The following is an 18,045-nucleotide window of genomic DNA, read 5'->3' as shown; positions in this document are numbered from 1 at the left end:
TTGGTTTCTCAAAATCTAGTAACACTACCCAAAACATCAAACTATGAACCTCAAGTCAAACCTGCATGGTGGAGGGATACTGAACATTGTGATTTCCATCAAGGGAGAGGACACAAGACAAGCAATTGTCACATATTGAAAGATCTTATTCAGGATCTTATTGACTGAGATGAAATCGAAATCGAAGGACATGACCCAAAGACAACAAACAATGATCATCTTATGTTTAAAAATCCACTTCCATCACCAGATCAAAGGGGTCCTTCAAGGAGAAACACATATACCACCAATTATATGCAAGCCGTGTATAATTATATTGTGAATCACCTTTACGATGCCAGTGAACAAATTGCAACTATAACCATCAAAAATCCCAACTCCACTTGCAATGTTGTTACATGTCGCAACAAGATTACTATAAAAGCGGCTCCACAAGGCACCCCATCTATCCCAAAGCAGTATAATCTTGTGGAGCAGTTAGACAAAATGCCTGCACTGATATCTATCTTAGAGATATTACGCCTATCTCCATCCCATAAAACAATCTTGGATCAAGATCTCCAAGAGGCGTCAGTCCCTGCAAACCTAAATACAGATCAATTCCAAGCCATGGTTGGAAGTCTAAAGTCATCACCTTGTCTCACTTTTTCCAAAAGTGACAACTCTTCCTTCCAGCAACCTCATAACGCTTCACTACACATTGAAGGGTTTATCAACCAACATAGGATCAAGCAAGTCTTGATCGATAATGGAGCCGACCTGGATATTTGTACACTGCAGTTGGTCACAACTTTGGGATATGCAGTAGAATCAGTGGATCCCCGCAAAAAGATCACAATCAAAGCCTATGACGATGCAGAGCGTTCATCTAAAGGGGCTATGGTACTACCCATCCGAGTGGGCCCTGTGGTGAAACACATCATATGTCAGGTTCTGGACCTTCCTCTTCCATACAATTTATTGTTAGGAAGACCTTGGATACATGCCATGCAAGCCATTCCATCCACCTACCATCAATGTATCAAGTTCTCACATAACGATGTAGAGATCACAATCCTGGGCGATGCAAACCCCTTTGCATATTGTCATAATATAAGTCATCAACCAGAGATTACCATTCCCAACAATAGAGAAGCCATCTCCTCCACCTCATACGTAAGTCCAGCCTCTCTTGCCAGTTCAAACACCACTATACCCAAGCAAGAAAAGCTCAAGATGAAAGTAGCAGAGGAAGGCCTGGGAGAATACAATTTGAGTTGACTCTTTTGTGTTGGACAAATGCCCACTTCTCATAAAACACATGGAAAACCTCAACGGTTACTTCAAAAACCACTGATCACGCCAACGTGTACTTTGACGCCTTTCATCCTAGGAAAGAGTCAAGAAGAAGAAACCAAAGATCAGGACTTAGCAGAATGGATCTATAAAGATCCCATCACCACCGATATGCTGCAAGTTAAGCTTCCCATAGATCAGTATGGCAAAGGCCTTTTCATTATGCAAAGAATGGGTTATGATGGTCAGAGTGCTTTGGGACCTTGCAAACAAGGCAGACATGAACCACTGCTGCCAAAATTAAAGCCCAAGGATAATACAGGCCTAGGCTTTCAAAAGGAGATCTTTCCTAAGCTCAGATTCAAAGGAAAACTCAGCAAACCACTATATCAACCTATTGCAAAGAAGACACCTTTTATTATAAAAGCAGCATCAAACACCATCGCAACTGCCCCACTGAGGCTAAAAATCCCAACACAACCGCCTACAATACCCATCATCCCACTAATCAAACCAGTGATCCCCTCAGCAACAGCAATAACATCAATAGCACCATTAGCAACAACAACTGTATCAAAACCCGCAATAGTATCTACAACATCAGCAGTTCCAGCAGAAGCAGCAAAGTCAACACTATCGATACTCCCCGTATCAGATTCATTGATCTCTATCTTCCTTCCTACAGCACCAATCATTTCATCTACAAAGGTACGTCAACCGATCACACCTGCAGTGTTTAACTCAAAGGACATCCTAGTATGGTATAGTAATCGAATACTGGAAAGTGACTTTGAGACCGACTCACATGAATGGGAACTTGATTCCATCCAGCTTAATACTTCAAATGAGGAAGACACATCACTACCTCCACCTCGCAAAGACATCCCTGTTTACGGTGAAGCACAGATAAAGACCTCTTGGGTTCCTAAGCTAGAAACTTCTTCCACAGACCCTGCGTCACATCCTACACCTAATTCTGATAGGGAGAGTACCATCAATGACCTTCACCACACCATCTTAACCCTCACTGACACATCTAACGAACTTAACCTAATCGATGAAGTAATGCCCATTATCCATCCAAAACTCATCGAATGGAACCAACCTAATCCCCCATGTCTTGACCTTTTCCAAAACGATGAGGCACTCATTGAATTTTTGGAACTACGGGATAACATACCAAGCGGGGATCACAATGCTGGATTCACCATTGAACTTAATAGCGCAGCATACTTCGGGGCGGATGCCAAACTTTTCAACTGCAAAAATATAACAATAAAACATGGATCTTCCAGTGAAAACCACACCGTGGCACTGTTTGATTCAACAAAAGTAAAAAGAAAGAGCATATCCAATGGTGAAAACCTCTCTGAGGCGCCTGAGGATGAAAGGTTTGGCATCCTTCCCTGTAGCACACAACGGGAATGATCAATGATTCTCATCAAGGAAACAAAAAAATACGTGGGGACTCCTGAAATTCCTCACCACATACATCTCACATCTCTTCTAACTCCAGAGGAATAGCCTAAGTTTGTAGAGTTCTTCCAGAAGCGTCAGATCAACTTTGCATGGTCATATACAAACATGCCTGGGCTTGATCCTGATTTAGTCATGCATCACCTCACCGTAGGAGAAGGAGCCAAGCCTGTCAAGCAGAAGCTTCACAAGATGCATCCTCAGATTGCAGTACTAGTCAAAGCAGAACTCAAGAAACTCCTAGATGTTGGTTTCATTAGACCAATTGATTATGCAGATTGGATATCCAATATTGTGCCTATCGCCAAACCAAATGGGGGCATCCGTATTTGTACTGACTTTAGAGATCTGAATAAGGCATGTCCTAAGGATGACTTCCCCCTACCAAACATCGACATCATAGTGGACCTAACAGCGGGGCATGCCATGCTTTCACTCATGGATGGCTTTTTAGGATATAATCAGATAAAGATCGCACCAAAGGATCAACATAAGACAACCTTCACATGTCCATGGGGCACATACTGCTAGAATGTAATGCCTTTCGGTCTCAAGAATGCAAGAGCGACTTATCAACGAGCAATGACCACCATCTTCCATGACATGATGCATACTATAATGGAAGATTATGTTGATGACTTACTAGGAAAATCACTCACCAGAGAAGGTCATCTCGACATATTAGATAAAATCTTTGATAGACTGGAACAATATCATGTTCGACTCAATCCAAAGAAATGTGTCTTTGGAGTAACCTCAGGGAAGCTTCTAGGATACATTATCTCAAGCAAAGGTATTGAGGTCGATCCAGCAAAGGTCAAAGCAATCATGGACATGCCACCCCCAAAGAACATCAGTCAGCTAAGGACATTACAAGGATGGCTACAATCTATCTGAAGATTCATTGCACAACTGGTAGATAAGTGTCACCCCTTTACACATCTGCTACACAAAAAACATCTGCTTTCAATGGGATGCCAGATGCCAACAAGCATTCCAGATGCTTAAAGACTATCTCATGAATACACCATTGCTGATCCCACCAGATCCAAGAAGACCTCTGTTACTCTATATATCAACAACAAGTACAACATTGGGTGTACTATTGGCACAATATAATGGAGAAGGGAAAGAGTGTGTTGTTTACTAAATCTCTCGCACATTGGTTGGCTATGAACTCAATTACACCCCTATTGAGCGAGCTTGCCTAGCAGTAATCTTGGTAGCCACTAAATTGAGGCACTATCTGTTGACACACAAGGTACAACTCATTGCAAAGATTGATCCACTAAAATACTTACTCAGTAAACCAGCATTGACAGGCCGCTTGGCCAAATGGGTGATGATTCTCAGTGAATTTGACATCAAGTATGTGGACCATAAAGCTATCAAAGGTCAAGTTATTGCAGATCAGTTGGCCGATGCACCACTCATAGGCGATCATCCTTTCATTTCCAATTTTCCAAATGAAGAGATATTCATGATCATGACATCACAACAATGGAAACTATACTTTGATGGTTCATACACTAGGCATGGCTCAAGGGCAGGCATTTTGTTTATCACACCTCAAGGTGACAGCATCTCGAAGTCTTACAGGCTCACATTTCCATGCACAAATAACATAGTAGAGTATAAGGCCTTGATCACAAGACTCAGGCTCACCATCCAATGGAAGTTACAAGAAATACAGGTATATGGCGACTCTCAATTGGTCATTCGACAAGCAACTGATGAATATCAGACTAAGGATGACAAACTCATGCCATACAAATAAATGGTGGACATATTAAAGACATCATTTACTACTATCACCTTTGATCAGATACCAAGAGATTAGAATCGCGCTGCTGACACTATGGCTACCATTGCATCTCTCTTAGATCTTCCACAAAATTCAACACGCTATGAGTTCTTGGTAGAACAACTTTGGATCCCTGCTTATGATATCCCCAAATCCGAGATGATATGTCGCCTAATCGGTTCTGAATCCCCATGGTACGGTGAGTTCTACACTTATCTCCGCGATCACACCCTTCCTCCTAACCAATCGAATAACCAACGTAAAACCTTCATTCGCCAAACCGCTCGATATACCATTATTGTTGAAACCCTATACCGACGTAGTCTTGGTGGTACTCTCCTTCGATGTCTGGAACAGGATGAGATAACAAGGGCCTTGGAAGAGGTACATGAAGGAATTTGTGGAGCTCATGCAAGCGGTCCGTCACTAGCCAAGAAACTCCTGTGCACTGGATACTATTGGCCATCCATGGAAAAAGACTCCTACTACTTTGTCAGAAAGTGCAAGAAATGCCAAGTTCATGGAGACCTGATACATGCACCAGCACAAGAACTACAACCAATCACAATACCATGGCCTTTTTGTCAATGGGGCCTTGACCTTGTGGGTAAAATCCATCCATCTTCATCCAACGGTCATAAATTCATCATAACCACCACCGAATATTTCACAAAGTGGATCAAAGTTGTTCCACTTACCCAAGTTACCGACAAGAAGATCACCTCATTCATCCTCAATTACATCATCTGTCGGTATGGTGTACCCATGTCCATCATCACAGATAATGGTCTTCCTTTCAAAAATCAAGATGTTCGTGAACTCTGTGAGAAATTTCACATCCAACACCACTTTTCCACTCCCTATTACCCACAAGGCAATGGTCAGGTCGAAGCATCAAACAAGAACATATTAAGAATCCTAAAGAAGACAGTCAATGATGCCGGTCGTGATTGGCACATTCAATTTAATCCAGCACTATGGGCATATCGAACTAGCATTTGAACCCCTATAGGCGCAACTCCCTACTCATTGGTCTATGGTGCACAAAGCTATTTTACCTATTGAGGTTGAGATACCATCACTATGGGTTTCCTTGCACAATCTCATCAATGATGAAGCATATAGAGTATCCCGTCTCCAAGACTTAGAGCTACTTGATGAGAAACGACAAGCTGCATACAATCACCTCAAGGCTTATCAGCAGCGCATGAGCAGAAGCTATAATCATCGAGTTAGACCTCGTACATTCGAAGTAGGTGATCTTGTTCTTTGAGAAAATCCTCGTAACCAACCCAATCGAGAACATCAAGGAAAGTTTGAATCAAATTAGTTGGGTCCATATGTTGTCACTATTGTATTTGGGTCTGGGGCATATTAGTTGGCTACTTCAGAAGGAGAACCACTAGCAGATCCAATCAACAACATGCACCTCAAACAATTTTATACATAAGCTACATAGAGCATCAGGCTCCCATATATACTGGCAAAAATACCAAAAACATCCAGATAAATGACCTGAGGAAACATACAAAAACATCAAAATAGTAAAGAAAAATCATGCATCCAAACGGTGAACAACCACTCTGGTGGCACCTTGGGTAAGTACAATGGTGAAAACTTGGCAAATAGGCGCCACTCGTAAAGGCTATGGCTCCATTGTCTTTCAGACTTGTTGCGATCACATCCATTCATCCATCCGTCCAAACCATGGCTTGTTATTAATCTCCAATAAAAAATAGTACTTCATGTGTCTGGCATCCCGTTTTTTCATAGTCATGTCTAAACTGGGGGCAATGCCCTTAATCTATTGATGGAAGTGGATTCTACATTGTTTTGTGATTCATTAAGTTCTTCATTCAAAACTATCTCGCAAAATCCAAAAACATTGAAAAAAAATCAAGAAAATACCAAAAACATTCAAAACAATCACAAAATCCAAAAACATGATAAAACATCAAAAATCAAACAAAAACATGGCAACACATTGTACATACTCATCCGAGCAGATACCACACAAGCATTTAAAAATACTCGCATGATGATCACTTCTCCAAATTGACCAAACAATCAACATCAACACTCAAACTGTCTTCAACAAGGATGCATCCTTCCTTACCAAAACAAAGACAAAATGACGTTTTCTTTGACAAGAAAATTTTGTGTTAAGCTATCAAATACTTGGTTGATTTATGAGTTATTCATTCGTTTATATATATCAGGATCTTACAACATTGTTTGTGTATATTCGACGCATTATTCCGATGAAGTATTGGAGCATGTACTAATGGTGTCTATGTGGGAAGTTCACTAAGCTACATAATCTTATGCAAAATGCAGTCATAGATCATTACAGTTTGTTGACTACAACATATACCTCGACCATATGAGCATGAACCATTACCAAGGATCCATATTCTTTATTCTTTATGTATATACTTCCTACTTACAAGCACAATGCTCCTTCTTTGGTTCCTCCTCATCCAATTTGGATCAAGGTTTTTGTCTCTTATTAAGGTGTGAACTTGTCTCAGGATATGATCAGCCCAAGATCAAGGAGGACGATCCAAGTCATGCATGAATGGAGATGATCCTTGTCTATTCTGCAAGCAATACTCAGGTCAACTTGATCCATTATATCAAGTTGCTTGTATTAACTTGCTATATCAAAATCCATGTAAGGAATACTCAGGTCATCTTGAATCATTATGTCAAGTTGCTTGTATTTTCTTACAATATTTTAAAGCTCAATGATGAAAAATAAAGCAGTATGGATCGTCATTTCACCTTATCTGAGTATATTGCATTCTATTGTATTACATTCATCCATACATTTATAAATAGCTGCATATCATTCATACATAGTAATGACAAAGGGTGCATACTCTATTTTCCTCTTCTTCCATAGGAATGAGTCATAGGTCCTCCATTTCTTCTATCTAACATCAAACCTCCCCTCACCCTCCCCATCTCGATAATCAATATCACATACCCTACATCGTGTTCCAATCAACCTTATCAAGCCATGTTCATCACCATCCATCTCTAACAGGAGGGGTTGTGTTTCCCATCTTAAGTCACCCAATCAATCCACTTACTTTGTCTGCATAGGTACATCGACACACACACACCTAGACTATCAACAGATACTCTGATCAAGTATCTTGGGGTCTCAACATGTAATCGATTATGGCAAACCTAGACTACAACATACATTTATCATAATGACCTAGTCTCAATGGGGCTGCTATGATTCACCACAACCATCCATCACACACACACACACTATCAATTGATCAACCAATCAAACACAATCATAATGGACAATTACATCAATTGTCTAAGTCTCAACAAGTATTTTGCTTCAAATACATTATTTTCATCGGGCAATTACATCAATTGTCTAAGTCACCATTAGGTCACTTTGATTCACTTACTCAGACTTTATCCTATCCAAGCGAACAACTGACATCAACTGTCATGCTTTGACTCGACTGGGGCAATTAAACCGATTGCACCAGATCATCCAACCAATCTTGATCAATTATATAGCATCAATCAAAAGCACAACACCACATTTGCACCGTATCTCCTGCATAACCTACAAGTACTCACTGGCTTACCATTTTTCCATATTCACTCTGTTTTCTTCCATTCTTTCCCCATTATTGCTAATTTCTTCTATTCTACCTCCCCTGCCAATTTTCATTCTTTTTCGAGAAATCGCCCGATTTTTCAAAAAATTTCGGCCCATCTCTTGAGGGGGCATACCACCCATTAAATTAACATTTAATGGGGCACATTTCTTCACACCTATGTTTCTTTCTTTGAAACGACGCGATAAACTGCACCGTCTCAAAGAGGGGCAAATGTAGTCACATAAATCTGTCCATTTTTATTAAATGAATTATTTGTATTGATTTGATTAAAAATCCACTAGCCACCAGTTAATTAAATTAATACTTAATTAATTCATCTTCAAACATTCTCCTATTAATTAAATAAATTATTGAATTTATTTTAACTAATTCATTCAACCAAATTCACACTCAATTAAATAAATAAATACTATTTATTCAATTTATTCAATTTAATCCTCTTTCCTCTTTTAAATAAATTAAATAAAACATTTATTTAAATCATTTATTCCCCCCCACTTGCATTTTCCTACATCTCCCACTTGCCCTTCCTAAATTCTTCTAGAACCTATCTAATCCTAATCAATTAGCCTAATCCATCCCCTAATTATTGTCACATTCCTAAGCAACTTGGAGTCACTTCTCAAAGACTTCAAAGTCTTTGAAAAGCATTTAATGCTTTGTGTGTTCAACAATTTAACCTATAAAGTCTTCCAAACCACTTATGGCTCTTACATGACCATTTATGGTTAACCCCTAACTCAACCCTCATATGACTCATGTGTCTCTTCAAACATTTATTGCTTTGACCATGGTTATCCCTTTTACCTTTGCACAAGAGTTTATCCATTGGATAAAATCTTTATTCTTTGAATAAAGAATTTATTCACTCAACCCAACCTTGACCTTGACTCCCAAGTTAACTCCCAGGTCATGTCAAGCATTTAATGCTTATTCCCTCTCCTCTCAACCTATCTCATATTGACACTTGTCATCCTGGGATTGGGTTGAAAGCCTTCACATGGATTTGATATCATTCAACCCTGACCCTTGTTGAGATTACTTAATCTCAACCATCCATTTCTCCATTTTACCTATAAATAGAGCTCACATTCCTCTTTTTCAAATCCTCAAGCATTTAGCATTCATAGTCATAATCCTGAAAACTTGTATGCATTTAAGCTATAGTGAATTCTAGAGAGAATTTAGCATAATCAACTCATATAATTGTTATTCTGGCCTAAAATAAACCATTTTAGCGTTATAGCATCTAATATTAGCTTTTATATACATTTGCATAGCATTTAGAGTAATCATCTACAATCTTGAACCTCCATAAGCATCCATAATGCAAAAAGCTACTGAGAGCTACACTAATTTGGAACTTGGAGAGGAGAGGAACAAAGGAGAAGGAGCTAAGAACATGTTAAGAGGCATTTGGAGATGCCTTCTTATATTTGTTTTATTTGTTAAATATGTTAGCATGATCTTAGTATCTCTTTTGATATGTTTGCTTAGGTTAATCTTTGGTTGAATAACACTAACCTTAACCCTTGTTTCTTGTTGTTTGCATGTGTTATAATACCACAGGTTTTAATCTAACTTGTCAGTTTTGCAGAGCATCAATGTGCAACTAAATGCAAGATTAAAAATGATGTGCAACCTAATGCAAGATTAAGATGATAATGATGTGCAACTAATGTAAAACTTAATATGCATTCTTGTTCTGAATGTTGCCATCTATTGTGATTAAAGTGTCAGTGCTTCCTTTGTTTTCATCATCGAGTCTTGATTTGTTGAAAGTTGATACAAGCGTCATTGTATAATTGAACCATAACGACCTGAGTATAGCTTACATGGATTTTGATATTGCAAGATGACACAAGCATCGAGGTATAATTGAACCGAGACGACCTGAGTGTTGCTTGCGTAAATAGACAAGAGTTAACCTTTGTCCCATACAAATCCGAAATGTCCTCAGCGATATGCCACCTAATTGCTTCGTAGGACAAATTTGCATGGTAAAAGACTTCACTCACATATAGAAGACAAATAAAACATCACATTCCTTCCTTGCTTCTCTAGTCGTAAGACATCCTGGAGGTGCTCAGGAGATATGATAAGCAAAAATTAATAACCATAAGTAAGCATGCATGCTATTTGGAATGTATTCTTGTCAAATAAAACATCTTGCAAATAGATCTTTGTTTAGTTGAAATCGGTTCAAGTCCATGATGTTTAGCCTTCTTGCATTGTTGTTTGTCATTTGTTGGTTGTTTTGATCCTTGTTTTCTTGCTACGTGTTTGGTTTGATGTTGAAAATCCTGAACGCGAAGTGCCCCTAATGAGGTCAAGGTTTTGCCCCTTGTTGCTGATACTACTTCGATATGGATATGTACACTAATCACCAAGCCATGGTGGGATACGATTTGGAGAATTGATTCAGATAAATCAAGGATAGTGACTACACTAAGTATGTCTAGGATTGATAAGCATTTTGTGAATTTCTGGTGATGTCTTAGATGGGTGGATATGATATGTACAATATGACTTGTGAAACATGTACTACCATCAATTTGATAAAGATAAGACTAACTAGAATAAAATTCAGTAGTCATACTGATCTATGTCGTTGTTTTGATTTGTTCAATGATTGATAAGAAGGTCTGGTTTCAAAGAGTGAGTACCCCGTATAAGACCGATTTGCCTGGTTTCGAGTGTACCTATCTCTGTATAAGACATGTTGATGTTGATGGATGGATTGATTTTCAAGACTCGATGATTGATAGGAATATCTGGATTCAAAGAGTGAGTACCTCGTATAAGACCGATTTGTTTGGTTTCGAGTGTACCTATCCCTGTATAAGACATGTTTGATGTTGATGTTGCTTTCGAGTGATGAATTTGATTGACAAGACATCTGATCAGTTTGATTGCAGACTTTGAGAGTTTTCCTGTTGTTGATATGATTTGATGGGTGGTCCATTCTTTCATGCTTTGATTTTTAGTTTTTGGATATTTTGATTTTTTTTATTTTTTTATTTTTTTGGATATTTTGATTTTTTTGAGTTTTTGGATATTTTGATTTTTTTGAGTTTTTGGATTAGAAGAAAGATGTATTTGGTTGCCCCAATGTATAGAAAGACAAGGAATATTATGAATGGATGACTGAACAATTGAGGTGGAAATGGATTATTTGTCCATAGTTTTGATCAAATTTAAGGATGGAAAATGGGATATGGATAGAGATAGGATACGGATAGAAGAAACAAGATCATAGATAGTGATAGATTATGGAAGCAATGAATACATATGATAAGGGATATGGATTAGAGGATATGGATGAGTGTAGCGAGATCATAGATAGCCTTGGATGATAGAAGCAATGAATAGATAGGATGAGGGATATGGATTAGAGGATATGTATGAGGTGAAACAAGATTGTAGATAGAACTGGATGATAGAAGCAATAAATAGATAGGATGAGGGATGTGGATTAGAGGATATGGATTAGAGGATATGGATCAGGTGAAGCAAGATTGTAGAAAGAACTAGATGATAGAAGAATGAATAGATAGGACGAGGGATATGGATTAGAGGATATTGGGAGATATGGTAGGAAGAATAGAGTGAATGAACTTTGCCCCCAAGCATAGAGATTTCCATTTGCAAAGAGGTGATATGTAAGATTGTCACAACATTTAGCACCACCTGAATAAGTGTTCTTGAACTTTTCAAAGATAGAGACTCAAGCCGCACTTAGAACCGCTGGAAAATTCAACTGAACATATCTAGCGACTGAGAAGTAGACTCAAAAGGGAATAAGAATCCCAAACTGGATCAAGGTACTTAGTCTTTGATTACCCATGTGTGTGCAAGTGGGTTCATTCTGGCTCATATGATCATTGTAATCTTCAAAATCCAACGTGGCTAGCTACATAAGTTACCTTGACTTCAAAAGCATCCTGGATAGAGCCTCGCTGCCAGCGAGCATCCATAGCCCCGATGAGGTTGTCGCTGTAATATCACAAATATTGCTCCATTGCCAGCCAGGCATCCATAGCTCCGATGGAGTTACTTGCATGTTCCCATAACCAAGCATTTTGATATTGCATTTCATTGTGTTTTGATTTTCTTGATATTTCATTTCTTGCTCATGCTTTTGATCTTTTGATATTTCTTTTTGCTCTTTATTTTTCTTGCATTGGCTTGTAAGTGATGAAACTTACATGGGTTTGATAATTACAATGGCGCTGAAGCAAGATTTTAGATTTTTCACTAGCCATGTCTTCAATTTAAGAGATCACAATGATTTAGAGCAATCTATTAAGCGTATGAGATATAGTAATCAAAAGATGTCAGTACCAAGATACGATAATTGGTTCTTTTTTGGATTGAGTGTGTATCCCAACCAAAAGAAAATATTAAAGAGGAACAACCTCGGATTCTGAAGCATTCATGAATAGATATCTAGGAAAAGGACTGAACATTAGATTTGAGCATGGGAAAGTATGTGACAAAATGACACAAACACCTATCTCACAGATGAAGGATTTATGCAAAGGATTGAATGATAGGGATTGAAGGATAGAAAAGAGGTGTTGGATAATAGATAGAATGTTTCAAGATTTGTGTGAGGATAGATAGAAATGTTTTCAGGATGAGTGTTGGTACACATCTTTAGAAGTGATGAAGAGATAGAGGAAAATCAAATTTTGGGATATAAGGACCCAGAATAGATAAAGAAAATGATAGAAGAATATTTTTGGAAAGATATTTAGATAGATGGTTGACAAAAGTTCAAAGATGGGTTCCTTTTTTGATCTTTCTTATGGATCATTTCAGGTGATGGATTGGTGGATGGAGGGAGGTAAGGACCCAAGATGGATGGAAGGGATGGAGAGTTTGACTTTGGAATGAAAGGACCTAAGATAGATTTGGAGGATGAAAAGTTTGCTTTGGAATGAAAGAACCTAAGATAGATTTAGAGGATGAAGAGATTGACTTTGGAATGAAAGGACCTATGATAGATTTGGAGGATGAAGAGATTCCTTAATCTTGATCTTGACTTTGAGTAGGATCATTTGTGCTTTTTTCTTGAATTTCAATTATATCAGTGAAAAAGATGGAAGAGATATCATGATTTTTCTTAGAAGATGGATGTTGAATGGGACTCTACTCTTGAGATGAAAGGGGATCATCATGGATGGAATACCAAAAGATTAGGGGATCATCATAAGATTCTTGATAGGTGGGATCTTGATCAAAGATGGGATCAGATTGGGAAGTCATGATATTGTGATCTTGATTTATGCTAGGACTCATTTCCTTTCACTGAGTTTCCTTTTTCTTGGTTTGATAATGAATGGTCATACAAATTATCAAAGTTGATGTTTTTGATAGGTTGATGTAGATAAATTTACTCTTGTTGATAAGGGTCCTAGGACTAGGTTGTCTCTTCTTTAACTTAGTTTTGTGATGAAGATTTGTTCGTCTCAAAATATGAGGAGTGGTCATACACGAATGATCAATGGTTTCCTTTGATCTTTGGATTGAGAAACTTTGTTTGGAAACTTAAGTCTTTTTTTATCAAATGAGGGTTTAGATGCCCCCTCACGACAAAGTATGTCAAATGATATGGATAAAATCTCCCGATATGGAAACTTGATTTCAAAACTTAAGGTTTAAAATTTGTATGTTGTTTGTTTGATAGAATCCGTTGGATGGCAGACCTTTTGATCAGTGTGATGATGTAACCTGATTTTGATAGGAAAAAAGTGTTATCTTTAGCTAGTTTTGGATTTGACAACTTTTGTTCTAAGACTGACTTGTTTGATTTGGAAATGATTTCTTTGGTGTTGTTGATTTGATTTCTTATGACCGTGTTTGATATTGGACCTAAAAGGATACTCAAGAAGTTTGATAAAATTTTCCAAAAAGGCTTGTTTTTCTCTCTGGTTTTATGATTTTTGACCATGCACTAAGCCAGAGACTAGATGCGCTAAAGAATGATCCAAATGTGCTACAGGAAGACCCCAATGCGCTAAGCTTCCTTTTCTATGCGCTAACTCAGATTGTTTGATTTTGATTGGTTTGGATAGATTACGTGCTAATATGTTCCGATTACGCGCTACTGTTTGAGCTCAAAGCGCTATGATATGCCTCGAATGCACTACACTGATGTCTGAATGCGTTAGACTGATGCTGACAAGCGCTACCTAAAATTTCACCAGTATGATACTGGTTATGCGCTATTTTGACTAATGAAAGCGCTAAGATTCAGCTTGTATGCGCTAGAGAATGTTCCAGATGCGCTAGGAAGTTGCTCCTACGCACTAAACTGCCATGATTGCTCTATTTTTGCTATTTTTTGAATTTTAACACTTGTGATTTTGATGGATGATTTTGTTTTGGATACTCAAGTTTACTAAGTCGAATAGATAAACTCTTGATCACTTGGTTTGATATTTCCCTAATCTTGTTGGATGAAAGTTTTTCCTAAAGATAGTTGAAATGTTGATAACCATCTCAAAAGATGCTTTGTTGGATTTGGAAATCTTCTCCACTTTATGATTTTTCCTTGTTTGAACTGACTTTTGAGTTTGATTGTTGGATACTTTGCAAGATATTTTAACATTTGTGACAAGAATACATAGCACACATGAAGACAATGGTCATCATAATGTTAAACATTGAGTGTATGTTCTTTTGAAGATGTGTTCAAATCCCCGATGTTATCACTGATTTGATTTACAAAAAAAGACACATCAGATAGACTCTTTATTCAAAGGTCATTGACAATATCATAGCCCACTAGTCTCGATACTCTGTCAGCTCAAACAACCTTGTCACCCCCTAGGGGGTGCCCCTTTTTTTGCCTTTTGCCAGAAATTAACTCAAAGTGAATTGGTTCACAATTAAGTAGCTATCTTGGGAGATATATGGTGAGTAATCTTGGGGGCAGATTCTTCCCCACCCTTGCACTATGATATTGTCAATGTTTGGCAATTGAATCAGTTCAAAGTTTCTAATGCTAAGGTTCTTAATTAGGCTTATTGTTCAACCGTTAGTAATAAACTCCCTCATGAGGCTTCCCAACCTTTAGAACAAAGGCTTTACATATCGTAAAGATACTGGGGGAAGGCTAATCGCTGCACGCAACCGTTGAAAAGGACTTTCGTCACTTTCCACTTTTGATTATAGTGGGTTGGAACACTTGGCGATAAAGTCGTTTCCCACTTAGGTCGTTACCTTCACACCGGCCAAAGAATGGCTTTAAGAGTTTTTCAACCTCTCGGGAAGGCAAGCCTGCTAAAGGATTTATTGCTTGAAGTAAAGAAAGCTTTAAGAGTGGTTTGACTTTTTGGTCACCTAGTTAAGGGGATAGCATATACCTTCCACTTTTGAGTTAAGGCACAAGGTTCTTTTTAGCCTTCAAGACAATGATTTGCTAAATTCTATTTGGAGATGTTGTTCCAACAAGCATGATGTTCTTTTTAACCTTTCATAGTAAAATGTGTATTTCCAAAACTTTTGTAAAACAAACATGGTCAACAAAGTAAATCGTGATTTTGGTCAACAAAATTAAAGTTGACAGGGGAAAGTTTTCCCTCTTTGTTTTGCATAAAATGAAGATGAGGTTCTTTTTCCTTTTGCAAAATAAAGTGAATCCTTTTAAACACCAAAGGATGGTGAGGTTCTTTTTAAAATTTTTGCCAAAGTAAAGTTTGTTGGTTCTTTTTACAACTGCCAAAATGAAGTGTTTTTCCTCTAATCTTGCAAGAAAGCAAATATGAAGTTGTTGTTCTTTTTACATTGCAATAAAGAAAGATGAATTTTCTTTTAAAACACCAAAAAGGAAGGCATGAAGTTCATTTTATGCATTCAAATGAAATGATGAGGTTTATTTTAACTTTTGCAAAAAAGGAGAGAGTTCTTTTTAACCAACTTTTGTTGAAAGAAAGTAAAAAAAGAAACTTAAAGCCTCTAAACTAACTCCTTCCCCTGCAAAAAAAAGATTAGAACCTACACACAGTCAGTGATCAAATGTTAGTGTGAGCTTACACAAGCCTAAATTCTGATCTTGGTTACAAATTTTACAATCCTAATCCTGAAATTCCCTAAAATTTGACTAAATCTGAAATTTGGAGGATCTTCCAAAAACTAGAATTTGTATTATAACTCCTAGAGGTCTGAAACCCCTCTCAAACATCCTGATAATATATATGGAATATAACTTAAAGTATAAGTCTTATACTTAAATGTTATATTCCATATATATTCTGCTTCCCACAAGCCTAATTTTTGACTCTGCTACAAACTTTTGCCTTTGTCAGCTCTATGCGCTAAACTATTGCACAGATGCGCTAAGAGATGATGTCTCTACACTAAGAAAAAGCACCTATGCACTATTATGTGGCCCGAATGCACTAAAATAGTGTTCCTATGCGTTTGACAAGCAGAAAATGAGATGCGCCAAAAAGAAGATTAGATGCGCTGAAAGATGGTTTCTATGCGTTAATATGTATCATGGATGCGCTAAAGTTTAGCACAGATGCACTACAAAAAGTTCCAAATGCGCTATTCTGGTATTTTGGCGTGATTGTTGTCTTCTACCTGCATGAAAAACGATGTTATTTTTGGGGACATGCCCCACGGTGGGCGCCAGAAATGTATGCTCAAAATGTTGTGTCAACCTATAGGAGGATAAAAAAATTCAAACACACACAAGAAACATTACATTAGAGGTTAGAAATCCAAACAAAACAAGTTAAATGAATCTAAACTCTTTAATATCATTCCATGTTCCTCTATCTCCAAGGATCTTCAAGATTCAAGGTGGCTCTCAGCTTGGAAGAGCACTTGATTCTTTAAGATGACAACCTAAAGAATGAGATTTAAATGATTCTAAGATCTAAATGGAATGCAACCAAGATCCTAGTGATGATTTAGATATGAAACTATATGATGATAGGATGCAAGATATTGATATGAAGCTTAAACTAGTATGAAAATGATACTAAGATGAAGCTAACATGATATATCTAAGATTAGAATGCTATCAAAATGATCTAACATGCTATTCTATCAAAGATAGATAATATGCCTAATGTTATGAGACTATAAGTTTGATGCACAAAGACTTGATTGTTTTGAAGAAGGAATGGGCTCTATTTATAGGAAAAATAGTGCAATGGATGGTCAAGATGGGATAATCTTAACAAGGGCCAGGATTGAAAGTTAATCAATCCATGTTTACAATTCTCACCAATGAAATAGTGACAATTGTCAACAAGAGATTGCTTGAGAGGAGATGAAAGAAGCATTAAATGCTTTAGAAGACATGATGGTTACCTTAGAAGGTAAGGGTTAAGGTTAGGTTAAGGTTATCCAGTGGATAAAGCTTTTACCCAAGGGGTAAACTTTTGTGCAAAGGTTAAAGGGATAACCATGGTCAAAGCAATGAATGATTGATGAGACCCTTGGGTTAGATGAAGGTTGAGTTAAGAGAAAAAGTCTATAATCATGCTAGAGGGTTGAGTTAACCATTAATGGTTTGGAAGACTTTGGGGACAAATTTGTAAGAGTCATTCCAAATTTGGGGGTATTCAACAAGTTAGCTTGTTGAAGGCATAAAGCCTTTAATGCCTTTTGAAGACTTTACTCCAAATTTGAGAAGTGACCTCCTCAAATTTAAGGAAAGGAGATAATGGATGGGTTTAGGTTAATTGATTAGGAATAGATGGATTCTAGAAGAAATTAGGAATAGGGTTAGGATGCAAGTGGGAGATGTAGGAAAATACAAGTGGGTGAGGAAAATAGAATTTAATTAAAATATAATTAATTAATTTCAAT

This window comes from Cryptomeria japonica, chromosome 6 (assembly GCF_030272615.1).
Source record: "Cryptomeria japonica chromosome 6, Sugi_1.0, whole genome shotgun sequence".
In the NCBI taxonomy this organism is placed as follows: domain Eukaryota; kingdom Viridiplantae; phylum Streptophyta; class Pinopsida; order Cupressales; family Cupressaceae; genus Cryptomeria; species Cryptomeria japonica.
The sequence above is the reverse complement of the archived record's forward strand: the minus strand, read 5'-3'. Positions refer to the sequence as shown.